Here is a 12,210-nt window from a genome sequence, read left to right on the forward strand (position 1 = left end):
CCGTGAGCCATTCACTAAACTAACTGCTGGGCAGGGAGCAGTGTGGCCTCTCCCCTCACTTCCTCCAGATAGTTGTTCAGTGTCACCTGATCGTGTCACAAACGCACAGTCGCAGCCCCGCCTTCCACTCTTCCTTCCTTCTCACTCTGCTGTTCTCCACAACACGCTGCACCATCTTTCACACGGCTTCTGTCTCACTGAGCCTTTGCCTGTCTCGGTTGGAACGTAGGACAGGAAGCTTATTGGTTCATTCCTTTTTTCCTTAAAACCGAGAACAGTTCCTGGCATGTGTCCTTTATGGATGTATATGATACAGGCTGAGGCTTCAAGAAGCTCCTACTCTGGTGGAGGATGAGAGTATAAAGTAATTACACAGATGCAAAAATCTGTATGCACAGTTGTTGCGGGATCGCAGCACAGGGAATCTCACCACCAGGGAAGGTCCTCAGGCAGGGTGTTCTTAGTGCGGTTGACAGATGAATCGGGTTCATCAGGAAGAAGGAAAAGCAGTATTCCAGAGCAGACATCAGACATATTTAGAAGTGATATTTACCCAGATTTGGAGGTAGGACTTGGGGATGGATTATATGTCACCAGTGAAGGATGATTTGTTCAGGATTATGCCCAGATTTTCTGGCATGAATGAATGAATGGGTAGATGGACGTGCCATTAACTGAGGGATACTGGAGGGAAACGCACCTCCTCTCCCCTGGAGAAGTGAGTTGAGTTTGGGATAAGTTGCATTTCCGATGCTTGTAGAATGTTCAGTACTTAATTCAGAATTTGGGTGTGATGTCACGCTCATAGGGGTTGAAAGTAGATCTGGAAGTCATCATTGTGTATCTTATAATTAAGTCCTAGGCATAATTGAAATCTGTAGAATGTAGTATGTAGACTACTACATCCTCTGGTGAATGATGGGAGGATTTTGTTGTCTTTCCTTTAAGAAAAAGTAAAGTTCTTATTTGTTAGTGGTGTATTCTGAATATTTAAAGTATTTATTAATGCATATCTGAGATTTGCTTTACAAATTTTTAGGAAAATGAAGAGTAGTGCAAATGCAAAAAATCGACAGATTTTATTAATTGTATATATACAGAGATTGTGTATATATACAGGATGAAGATAAGATACTAGGGAAGCAACATCTGAGAGATGGTCGGGAAGAAGAATCAGGAAATCTGAGAGGAAGTTTGGGAAGGTATGAGGACAACCAGGAGAAGTGGATGACTTGCTAATTAAGAGGTGATAATATTAAGGAGTGAGTGGATAATTTGTCATTTATTGAGAATTTCCTAGGATGGGGACTAAAAAGATGCTGTTGGACCTGACCTAACAACTAGCGCATTGGTAACGTTACTGAGAGGAAGAGGTCAGTACAGTGGACAAAAGGGATGAGGAAACCAAGTGTTAGTGATTTGGAACATAAATTAGATCAGTGAACCTCAGTGAGGGAGGGAGTGGAGTGGGTAGGCAGTTTTGCCACCACCACCTCTGGGGACATTTGTCAGTGCCTGAGAAACCCTGCGTTAGCAGGGAGGAAGATGAGGGTAAGGTGTGTACAGACTATCCTTGCAAGAAGTATGAAATTGAAGGGGTGGAGAAGGACAGATGATGCCTATGTAGAGGGATAGGGAGAAGGTTCTTCTTTTGAGTTTTGGACGGGTATGTCTGTGAGATCTGGAGAGAAGAATCCAGGTTGACTGCAGTTTTAAACATGAGAAGAGGTGAGTTAGGGAAATAATGTCCTGAAGAAGGCTGGTAACCAGTTCCTCACCTGAGATCAGACAGGAGGAAGTAAGGATGGGCAAAAGTTTGAAAAAGAAATGATACAGCAATAGAGATACAGTGAAGTAAGAGACAATGTTATCCAAATAGTGTGAGAAAATCAGAACATAAGAGCAAGTTCAAGAAGGCACCCATGAAGGAATGGGAGTTGAAATACAAGCAAGAGACGTTAGTGAGCAGTGTCAAGAACTTAGCTGAACTGGAGTTGGTGGGGTTATGTAGTGTTATTCAGCTGCAGTAGCAGGCTAAGAACAAGAGCAGGCAGCATATGGTGAGATACTCCAGTCAGAGATTGGCAAATTGAATGCTTTGAAAGATCAAGGGGGAAAGGAAGTTGAGGTTCCGGGTAAGTTTTGTTGAAATATTGATCCATGGGTAATCTTAGTAAGAAAGTGATTTCTGGAGGGAGTCTGATAGTCCTGGAGAATAGAGGGCTAAAGGGATAGGAAGGTCTTGATAGCATCAAGGAACAAGTTTAATGGGTTAAGTGGTGGAGCGATGGTAAGGTCAGAGGTGGAAAGATAGTTGCTGGTGTTTAGATTACTGTAGTACATTTCTCTGGGTTTGCAGAGAAATTAAATCCAGCACAACAGCAATAACAGGGCCATGAATCTAGGTGTGACACATCGTTTGTGAAATTCCTGAAACTTTAGAGAGAGAAAAACTTCAGATACTCCAGAAGGCAGATCCTAGGACTGTTTTGTTCTTTGTAGGATAATCAGCACTTGGCATATGGTCAGAGCTCAGTAAATATTTGTTGAATGAATAACACCCTTCCAGAGTCTTTGTTGCCCATGTAGTTTATATGCCAGAAAATTTGATTCACGTCTGACACCTAGTGGTATTGTACTAAATTACAATTAAGTGGCAGCATTTTTCTTCTACTGACTGAATGAAGGAAATTGTACAGATCAGTTGTAGAACAGTGACTTTGTTCCTGAAACAAATCTCCAAGTTGGATTGGGGCAGTTTTACTGCTAGCATTTTCCAGGGCGGTCATTTGAACCAACCAGCGGTAAACATTTATTGAGCATCTACTATATGCCAAGCAGTGTTCTATATTGGAGATTTTCATGGAGGGTGTTTCTCTTGTATATTTGAACTCACTGAATTTGAATATATAGCCTGAGCATTCCTTTGGGAACTTAATTTAGGGTACTTTTGTGATTTTACATTTGAAACCTTTCTAACTTTATTTCTTAGCTTTTGGTACTATCATCTCTATGTCACGACTTACTGCTTTTCCTTAATGTTAAGTCAGCATGTAGGAAGCTGAAAGTAGGGTTGGGTTTGTGTCAGCTTATGTTATCCACCCTGCACAGACTACTGCACACTCTGGAGAACCATGGGAGGATTTTTTTGTCTTTCCTTTAATAAAAAGTAAAGTTGCCTTGGTCGGTTTGGCTGAGCGGTTGGACTGTCAGTCTATGGACCAGAGAATGCAGGTTCCATTTCTCGTCAAGGGCATGTACCTCAGTTGTGGTTCGGTCCCTGGCCCTGGTTGGAGTTGTCCAGGAGGCAACCAATTAATGTGTCTTTCTCACATCGATGTTTCTCTTTCTTTCTCTCTCCCTCCCTCCCTCCTACTGAAGATAAATGGAAAAAAATATACATTCTTGTGTGAGGATTTTTTTTTCTTTCTTTTTTATCCTCACCTGAGGACACTTTTCGATATTTTGTTCAGATAGAGTGGGAAGGAGAGAGAGAGAGAGAAACATTGACGTGAAAGGGACGCATCGAGTGATCGCCACCCACACAACCCAAACAGGGCCGGGGACAAACTGTAGCCGAGGTATGTGCCCTTAGCAGGAACTGAATCCGGGTCTCTCCAGACCGCAGGCCGATGCTCTAACCTCTGAGCCAAACCGGCCAGGGCAGGTGAGGATTTAAAAAAAAGAAAAGTAAAGTTTTTATTTGTTAGTGGTGCATACTGAATATTTAAAGTATTAATGAATATACATGATGCTGGGATTTGCTTTAAAAGTTTTTAGGAAAATGAAGAGTAATGTAAATGCAATATATCGACAGATTTTAAATAATTAGTTGTATTCATGGGGGTTTATTCTGCTGTTTTATCTACCTTTGTGTACTGGACATTGGCCCCAGTAAAAAGTAAATTAAAAAAATTAGATGGATGTGGGTTGAAAGTGTATCATGATTACGTTAGAATATGGTCTGCTTTTTAATATTTAACAGACTTTCTTATTTCATTTTGTCCTAGTTGGTATTACTTGAAAATCAGGTTGAGTAAAGAGATAGTATATTTTTGCTTCTGATAGATATAATGTGATTGAGACTTGACAGGTGACATTCTACTGACAGGGTCCAGAGATTATTGGAATTTTGGGTCTAAAGCTCTTGATAATTGTTATAGCTGCAGATTGGAGACTTGGGAGATTGAAAGTTCTAGCCATCACCCTGGAAATGAGAGCTTCTTAAGTGGAAATTTGGGGAACGCCTAGATTTCTTTTAGTGCTTCTGTCCTTTATCAGAGGAAAAAAGTACATAATAAAGTGCCATACTAGTCTTCTGAAATTGGATTCTGCATAATTCTTCATCGTCGAGGATGTATTTATCATATGATACATGGGGATTTCTTATGTTAGGCAATGTGTCTCTATTAGGCTCTTAAGATAATTGTTTGTGTCATCAGCAAACCCAAACACTAGAATAAAAATTAGAAGCCAGTTTTTCAACAATCATTATGAAGTGTTTCAGGAAAACAGAAACTGTAGGGAAAACTGTAACTTCTAAATGTTTGCCATCTATCTTTGTTATGTCGACACGTCAGCCTCTCCTCCCCATGCCTCTCACACACCTTTCCCACCTGCTCCAGACATGAATGTCTGAGTACATACTGTCCCCTGTTCTTTTACCTCGGAAGTAGTCACGAGCCTGAATTTGGTGTTTATTGCTCCTGCTGTTTGTTTTTTGCCTTAGTGGATCCTAACTTTTGCTCAGCAAATTATTCCACATGCCCCCCTTTTCCTGTGGCAGCTGATTATTTATTATAGAAAAGTAAAAATTATATTTTATCATTCAGACTTAACACTGATATTATTTTAATCTTCATTACAGTTTTAATTTTATTGGCTTAAAAATAAATAGTAATTCCAATAAGCTATTTAATTGATTTTTTAAAAATAATTAATGCCTGGAGTGCTAATATTCTGTCACATGCCTCTTCAGCTTTCCACCTTTGTGGAGAGTATACTTTTTCCAAGGCTAAATTGTAACTTTCACATTGAAGCACAGTTTCATTGCAGCTGCCTTCTCTTGTACATAGTGATGTTTTTTGTTTTTTCAGCAAAGAAATTAATAAACAGAATACTTTAAAAAATAACTGTCATAATAAAAACCAAGAAAATTTGGTTTCATTAAAAAATTGTAATAGCATGTTTGAGAACTGAGAGGGGAAAAAAAACACAAAAGATTAATCTCAGTGATAGACATTATTTTCTATTTCTTACTTTTGGTTAAAATATAGGTATTTCTTTTTTTTTTTAATCCTCACCCGAGGACACTTTTTGATATTTTGTTCAGATAGAGTGGGAGGGAGAGAGAGAGAGAGAAACATTGACGTGAAAGGGACACAATGAGTGGCTGCCACCCGCACAACCCAACCAGGGCCGGGGACAAACTGCAACTGAGGTACATGCCCTTAGCCGGAACCGAACCCGGGTCTCTCGGGACCGCAGGCCGACGCTCTAACCGCTGAGCCAAACGGGCCAGGGTGAAATATAGGTATTTTTTTATGTAACAAATACACTTTTTCAATCTGTTAAGAAATATATTTCTCTTATCCCCAGAACTATAGGATTCCCTGACCTAGGCATATCTTTTTTTCTGTGGAACTTCATAACAGGGTCCTTTTTGTAATTGGCACAGCTCAAATTTTGTTACTTCTTCAAAAAACCTAATTGTTTTTATCTGTTTGCTTTGTATACTTAATATTTTAATTTTATGATAAATTAAATGTTGCAAGTGATTTTCTAGCTGACAAAGCCCAAGGCCTGCAGATGAAGCAGTCTGGTTTTAGACTCCAGAGTCTTTGAAAATAGGTGTGTATTTCCTGTCAGCTACTGGGCATTTTTTAGAACAGTCTTTCTTACTTTTCTGCCTTTGTTTCTAAGGAGTTATTTTCCTTTGGTCTATATTCTTAGGAGTTATTTTCCTTTGGTCTATATTCCCAGACTTCCCCGTCATACGACAGTTAAGGTTATAAACGCCTGCGCCTGTCTTCATCCAGCACTTGCAGTGTGACCAGCACTCTGGCCCGGTCATCCCTGGTCCGTATGTAAACCTTCTGAAGGTTTATCATCCGACGGGCATAGTAATAAGTAACATGTATTAAATATCTATTAGTATTAGATGTTATGTGAGCATTTTAATGGATTATCTATTTTAAAACTCACAGTAACCTTGCTTATTAGGTAGGAATAAATAAATCATTTGTCTGAAATCACTTGGAGATATGGTTGCCTGATGAAATACAGGAGGCCCAACTAAATTTGAATTTCTGATAGACAACTAATACTTTTTAATACAAGTATGTACCAAATATTGGGGAATCTGGAAATCTGACTTGGAAAAGAAATGATAGAGCTGAGATTTTATTTATTTATTTTTTTAATTTTTTTTTTAAATCTTTATTGTTGAATGTAGAATGTATTACAGATGTTCCTCATTTTTCCCCCATTGATCTCCTCCTCCACACTCCCACCTTTTCCCACACTATTGTCTGTGTCCATTGGTTATGCATATAAGTTCTTTGGTTTATTTCTTCTCCCCGCGCCCAACCCCTTTCCCTTTGAGGTTTGTCAGTCTAGCAATGAATTTGTACTTCTTAATCCCTTCACCTTTTTCACCCATTCCCCCAACCCTCCTCCCATTTGGCAACCAACAAAATGTTCTCTGTATCTATGAGAATGTTTCTGTTCTACCTGTTCATTTTGTTTGTAGATTCCATTGTTGATAGATATGTATTCATTGCCATTTTGTTTGTTCATATGTTTTATCTTTTTCTTCAAAAAGACCCTTCATCATTTCATATAATATCGGTTTGGTGGTGATGAACTCCTTTAACTTTTTCTTGTCTGGGAAACTCTTTATATGGCCATTGATTCTCAAAGACAGATTTGCAGGATAGAGTAATCTTGGTTGTAGGTTCTTGGTTTTCATCACTCTAAATATTTCTTGCCACTCCCTCTGGCCTGCAAAGTTTCTTTTGAGAAATCAGCTGACAGCCTTATGGGAACTCCCTTGTAGGTAACTAGCTGCCTTTCTCTTGCTGCTAAAGATTCTCTCTTTGTCTTGAACCTTTTGCATTTTGATGATGATGTGTCTTGGTGTGGGCCTCTTAGGGTTTATCTTACTTGGGACTCTCTGTGCTTCCTGGACTTGTACGTCTTTTTCCTTCACCAAGTTAGGAAAGTTTTCTACCATTATTGTTTCAAACAGGTTTTCAATTTCTTGTTCTCTCTCTTCTCCTTTTGGCACCCCGAAGATGCGAATGTTGGCACGCTTGAAGTTGTCCCAGAGGCTCCTTGCACTATACTCATTTTTTTGGATTCTTTTTTCTTTTTGCTGTTCTGATTGGGCGTTTTTTGCTTCCTTATATTCCAAATCGATGGTTTGCTTCTTGGATTTACGTACTCTACTATTGAATCTGTGTAAATTATTCTTTATTTCCGTTAATGCCTCCTTCAATTCTGACTGTGCATCCATCATTTTTTACTGGCCCTTTTTTATGCTCTTGAGCCCCTCACTAAGTTCACTGAGGTTCTCACTAATTTCACTGAGCATCCTTATAAGCAGTATTTTGAACTCAGCATCTGGGAGGTTGCTTATCTCCATTTTGCTTAGTTCTTTTCTTGGGGTTTTGTTCTGTTCTTTCATTTGGGACCTGTTTCTTTGTCTCCTCATTTTGGTGCCTCCTTGTGTTTGTTTCTGTGTATTACTTAACTAGCGGTATGGGGCTAGCTGAGACCAGATGCTGCTCGTTTGAAAGAATTTAGGAAAAACCTGAAGCAGGATCCAAGACAGGCCAATCCTATGGTTAAGCAAGTGGCAACAGCTTGAGTGGGCCTGAAAGTTGGGTGGGGCGGGGCCTCAGGGAGTCACCAGGGCGGGGCTACCAGTGTGAGCCAGGTTGCTGGAGTCCCAGATATGGTAGCTGTCTGCCGCCCCAGGGAAGGGCTCACCAAAGGAACAAAGGCCTCTGACAGCACATTTGTCCTGGAGAAAGCCCCCTCTCCAGCCCTCATTCCAGTGCCAAACAGCTCAGTTCTTCCCTGTATGTCTCTGGTGCCCCTCAAGCTGCCTCCCCTCCAAGCTCAGAGGGAGAGTCCAATAAGTCCGTGCGTGGGCCCTTTAAGGAGCTTCCTGGGACTCCAGCCGCTTCAGCTTCCCTGAGCCTCAGTTCCCGCTGGTTTTTCCAGCCAGAAGTTATGGGGACTTCTCTTCCTGGTACTGGAACTCTGAGCAGGGCACCTGGTGTGGGACGGGGACCCCTCAGTCCTCAGGAAGGACCTTCCCAGCCGAGGTGTCCTCCTGATTTTTATCTGCCACACGTGGGTGTGGGACCCGCCCCTCTTGCCGCCACCGCTGCTGCCACCACCCCTCACGCCTCCTTCCTTCCTAACAGTCTGGATGTGGCTGCTGCTTTAATTCTGTAGTTGTAGGACTTCCATTCAGCTTGATTTCAGGTGGTTTTGAATGATGGTTGTTCTGTAGTTTAGTTGTAACTTTGATGTGGTTGTGGGAGGACGCGATACCGCGTTTACCTACGCAGACATCTTGACCGAAAGTCTAGAGCTGAGATTTTAAACCATGTAGTCTGGTCACAGGGCCCGTGCTCTGACCTACTCTTCTTACTGCATGATATAGAGAATAAAAATCACGTCCACCTGATTATTCATTTAGTGTTTGCATGGCAACTACTACCTACGTATTATTATTTTTTTAGTCGAGTAATTTTTTTTCTACTGGTTTATATTTATTATAATATAAAAGCATGTGTGTGCTTTCTGATTTCAAAGTCGTATTCAACTTCAGGTAAATTCATGTATACTTTTTTTGCTCTCATTTAAGAGTTTACTAATTATATATCAAATAGCATAAAATGAAACTTTTTCTGTACTTGGTCATTTTAGACATTCTTGTCCATGATCATTGTACTTTTATTTCCTTTTCTCAAATAGAGAATGATTTAATTACTTGTGGGTGCTAAAAGGAAACATTTTTCTTTTTCTTTTGATAAGGTCAAGGAAATGACACATGAATAAGGTATTTAACATGTCCTCTGTGTTCTCAAAAAAAATGAGAAATTATGAAATACAGATGTGGAACTGAAAGAGGCTTATGCTAAGAACTGCCAGGGAAGCCCTCTGACGCTGCCAGATGATCATCCAGGGGAGCGAGGGATCATTTTTCCTGGTGAATTGCCAGAATTCAAGATCACGCTTTCCGTCTTAACGTATTTACTGTTGAATTACAAAAAATAAAAACACAAGCGATTGAATAACACACTTTAAATTTGGTACCACTGATTTCCCGTTCCAGCAGAATTGTGGAGAACAAATATTAGAAAGAAGACAGTGTTCAAATTAATGAGCCACGTATTTAACTAAAAACTTGGAGTCAAAGAATACAGAAATTGAAGAGAAGTCTTCAGTTTCTTAGTGAACCTGCCTGTAATTAAAGGATATTTATGGGAATTTTTTTCTGTGGTACAGAAATAATTGGATAATATGTGGATAGTAATAGCAAGTCAGAATTTTGGAGAAAGTCCAGAAAGGAAAGCCCAAAAACAAGAATCAAAACTATAACTCACAGTAGATACAATAGGGCTTGCTATAGGATTGGCCTTTTTTTAGTCTATTCCATATTTTATTTAGTCTACTCATATATTTTCAGGCATAGTGTATTGAGAGATTTTTCAATGGCAAAGTGTCATTTTTTTTTTTTTTTACACAAGTAGTCATTGCAAAATTAGTATGTCCTTTACTGAATTTGGAACCAAATTATTTTGGATTACATCACTTCTGTTTAAAAAAAGTTTTGTTTTTTTTTTAATTTTTAGAGAGAGAGGAAGAGAGAAGGAGAGAGAGATAGAAACATCAATGAGAGAGAACATCGATTGACTGCTTCCCGCATGCCCCCCATGGGGGATTTGGCCCACATCCTGGGCATGTGCCCTGACGGGAAATCAAACCAGTAACTTCTTGGTGCATGGGTCGATGCTCAACCACTGAGCCACACTAGCCAGGCCAACATTTTGTATTTCTTTTTTTTTTACCCTCATCCGAGGACATTTTTCCATTTTTTATTCAGATAGAGCAGGAGGGAGAAAGAGAGAGAGAAACATCGACGTGAAAGGGACACATTGAGTGGTTGCCACCCGCACAACCCAACCAGGGCCGGGGGACAAACTGCAACCGAGGTACGTGCCCTTAGCGGGAACCGAACCCGAGTCTCTCTGGACCGCAGGCTGACACTCTAACCGCTGAGCCAAACCGGCCAGGGTCATTTTGTATTTTTAAAGGTAGGTCTGGTGTTACCTCCTTTGGGACACAGCAGATTAGAAGACATTCATAAGAAAAAAATGTTTCTTCTTTTTTATTATATAAAACTTTTTATGAAAGCAGTGCCTTGACACAACAAAATATATTCAGCCCTCAAATCTCTAGCCAAGAGAAAAATAGATGGTTTCCCTAAAGCCAAATGTTGTGAATGTGTAGGTAGCCACAGAGGGACCTAGGCTGATTAGAATTAAGTATTTGCATCCTTTGGAATTACTTGTAAGTGTACTGTCTACTTGTATTCAGTAAAGCTGGACAAGATGAGTAAGTAGTCAGTTCCTTTTGAAGCAGCATGGAGCACCATGTTCGGATTCCAAACTGGGTTCCGCTCCCTGCTCTGTCTCTTGGCAGGTCGTCTCTGCTTCTTCCTCAGTACAGTGGTGCTATTAGGGTCATAATGCCTATCTCGAAGACTTGTAAGACTTAAAGTAGATAATAAAATATATTCATTAATTGAATAATTACTTATGGAATGCCTGCTCCGTGTCAAGTTTTGTCGTAGGTGTCATGGATATCAGGGAACATGACAAAATCCCTGCTCTTCAGTTTAGTGGGAGAGACTAAAAACATGTAAGCAAATAAAAATTAATTTTAGGTAATGAATGAAGGATAACTTCTATGAAGGAAAATAAAGCATGGCATATATAGGAAAATTCCCCCAACTTTTTACAAAACCCTTTTCAAAGTACAGCAGTGATGTCTGTCTTTTTTTTTAAAATCCTCACCCGAGGACATTTTTCCATATGTTGTTCAGATAGAGTGGAAGGGAGAGCGAGAAAGAGAGAAACATCTCTGTGAAAGGGACACACATCAAGTGGTTGTGCACAACCCAACGTGGGCCGGGGACAAACTGCAACCGAGGTACACGCCCTTAGCGGGAACTGAACCCAGGTCTCTCTGGACCGCAGGCTGATGCTCTAACCGCTGAGCAAAACCGGCCAGGGCTGTGATGTTTGTCTTGATTCAACAATTAACACATTGCTGTGTTTGCTTTACCCATGTGTGCGTCTGGGTGTGTGGGTATCTTGGTTTATTTTTCCCCCTCCAAACCATTTGAAAATTAAGTTGCAGATATAATTAGTCCCTAAGTATTTTAAGAATTAGGACATTCTTCTGTGTAGTAGGAATTTAATTAATATTAGCTCTTTTTTCCTTCAAAACTCAAGGAGAAAGTAGTCATGGCTGTCTGTCATAGCTAATCAGAAGTGACAAGGGATTCAAAATATTTTTATGTTATCTGAATATAGAGAGGAGGCTGTATGAAGTTTCTTTGGGAAGATATCTACTATATATTTAATGTAGACTTATAGTATATAAAATTGGAGGAGATATTTTGCAAGTGTGTTTTTATAACCGTTCAAAATTTTAATTACTGAGACATTCATCCTCGTTGAAGCCACATGCAAAAATACACAATTACTGAGGAATTACTCTAATTACATGCCATGCTGAGGGCGTTCACAGGTTAACTCATTTAGTCTTTGTAGAAATCCTTGAGTATAAAAACAGAGAGTAATGATCTAAATTATAGAAGAAAAACTAATAATTTCTTTAAGTTAAAAAGTTTACTTAATTACAATTGGACTCTTGAGTGACAAAGTAAGGATTTGAATCCATGTCTACTGGCTTCTAAAACTCAAGCAATTTTCACTAAACCATGTTGCTTTTTTAGTAGTTGAGTTAGTCGTTCACTAATTAGGAGGACTTCTTTCAGAGTAAATAGCTAAAGATGTACGTGGAGCTACTGATCAATGTTCCTTTACTGGGAAACTTCTTTTGAGCCACCTTTGTGATACGCCATGGTAAAAATCAGTTTGATATGGCAGTCATTGTGAATGC

The 12,210-nt window shown here is 39.8% G+C and overlaps 1 protein-coding gene across 6 annotated transcripts in view; it reads left to right on the forward strand.

The window, feature by feature from the left end:
* Positions 1-12,210, forward strand: part of ARHGAP21 (Rho GTPase activating protein 21) — a 151,283-nt gene that overhangs the window by 80,112 nt on the left and 58,961 nt on the right. The gene's annotated exons all lie outside the window — the stretch shown is intronic.

The sequence above is a fragment of the Molossus molossus genome, unplaced genomic scaffold (assembly GCF_014108415.1).
Source record: "Molossus molossus isolate mMolMol1 unplaced genomic scaffold, mMolMol1.p scaffold_m16_p_1, whole genome shotgun sequence".
In the NCBI taxonomy this organism is placed as follows: domain Eukaryota; kingdom Metazoa; phylum Chordata; class Mammalia; order Chiroptera; family Molossidae; genus Molossus; species Molossus molossus.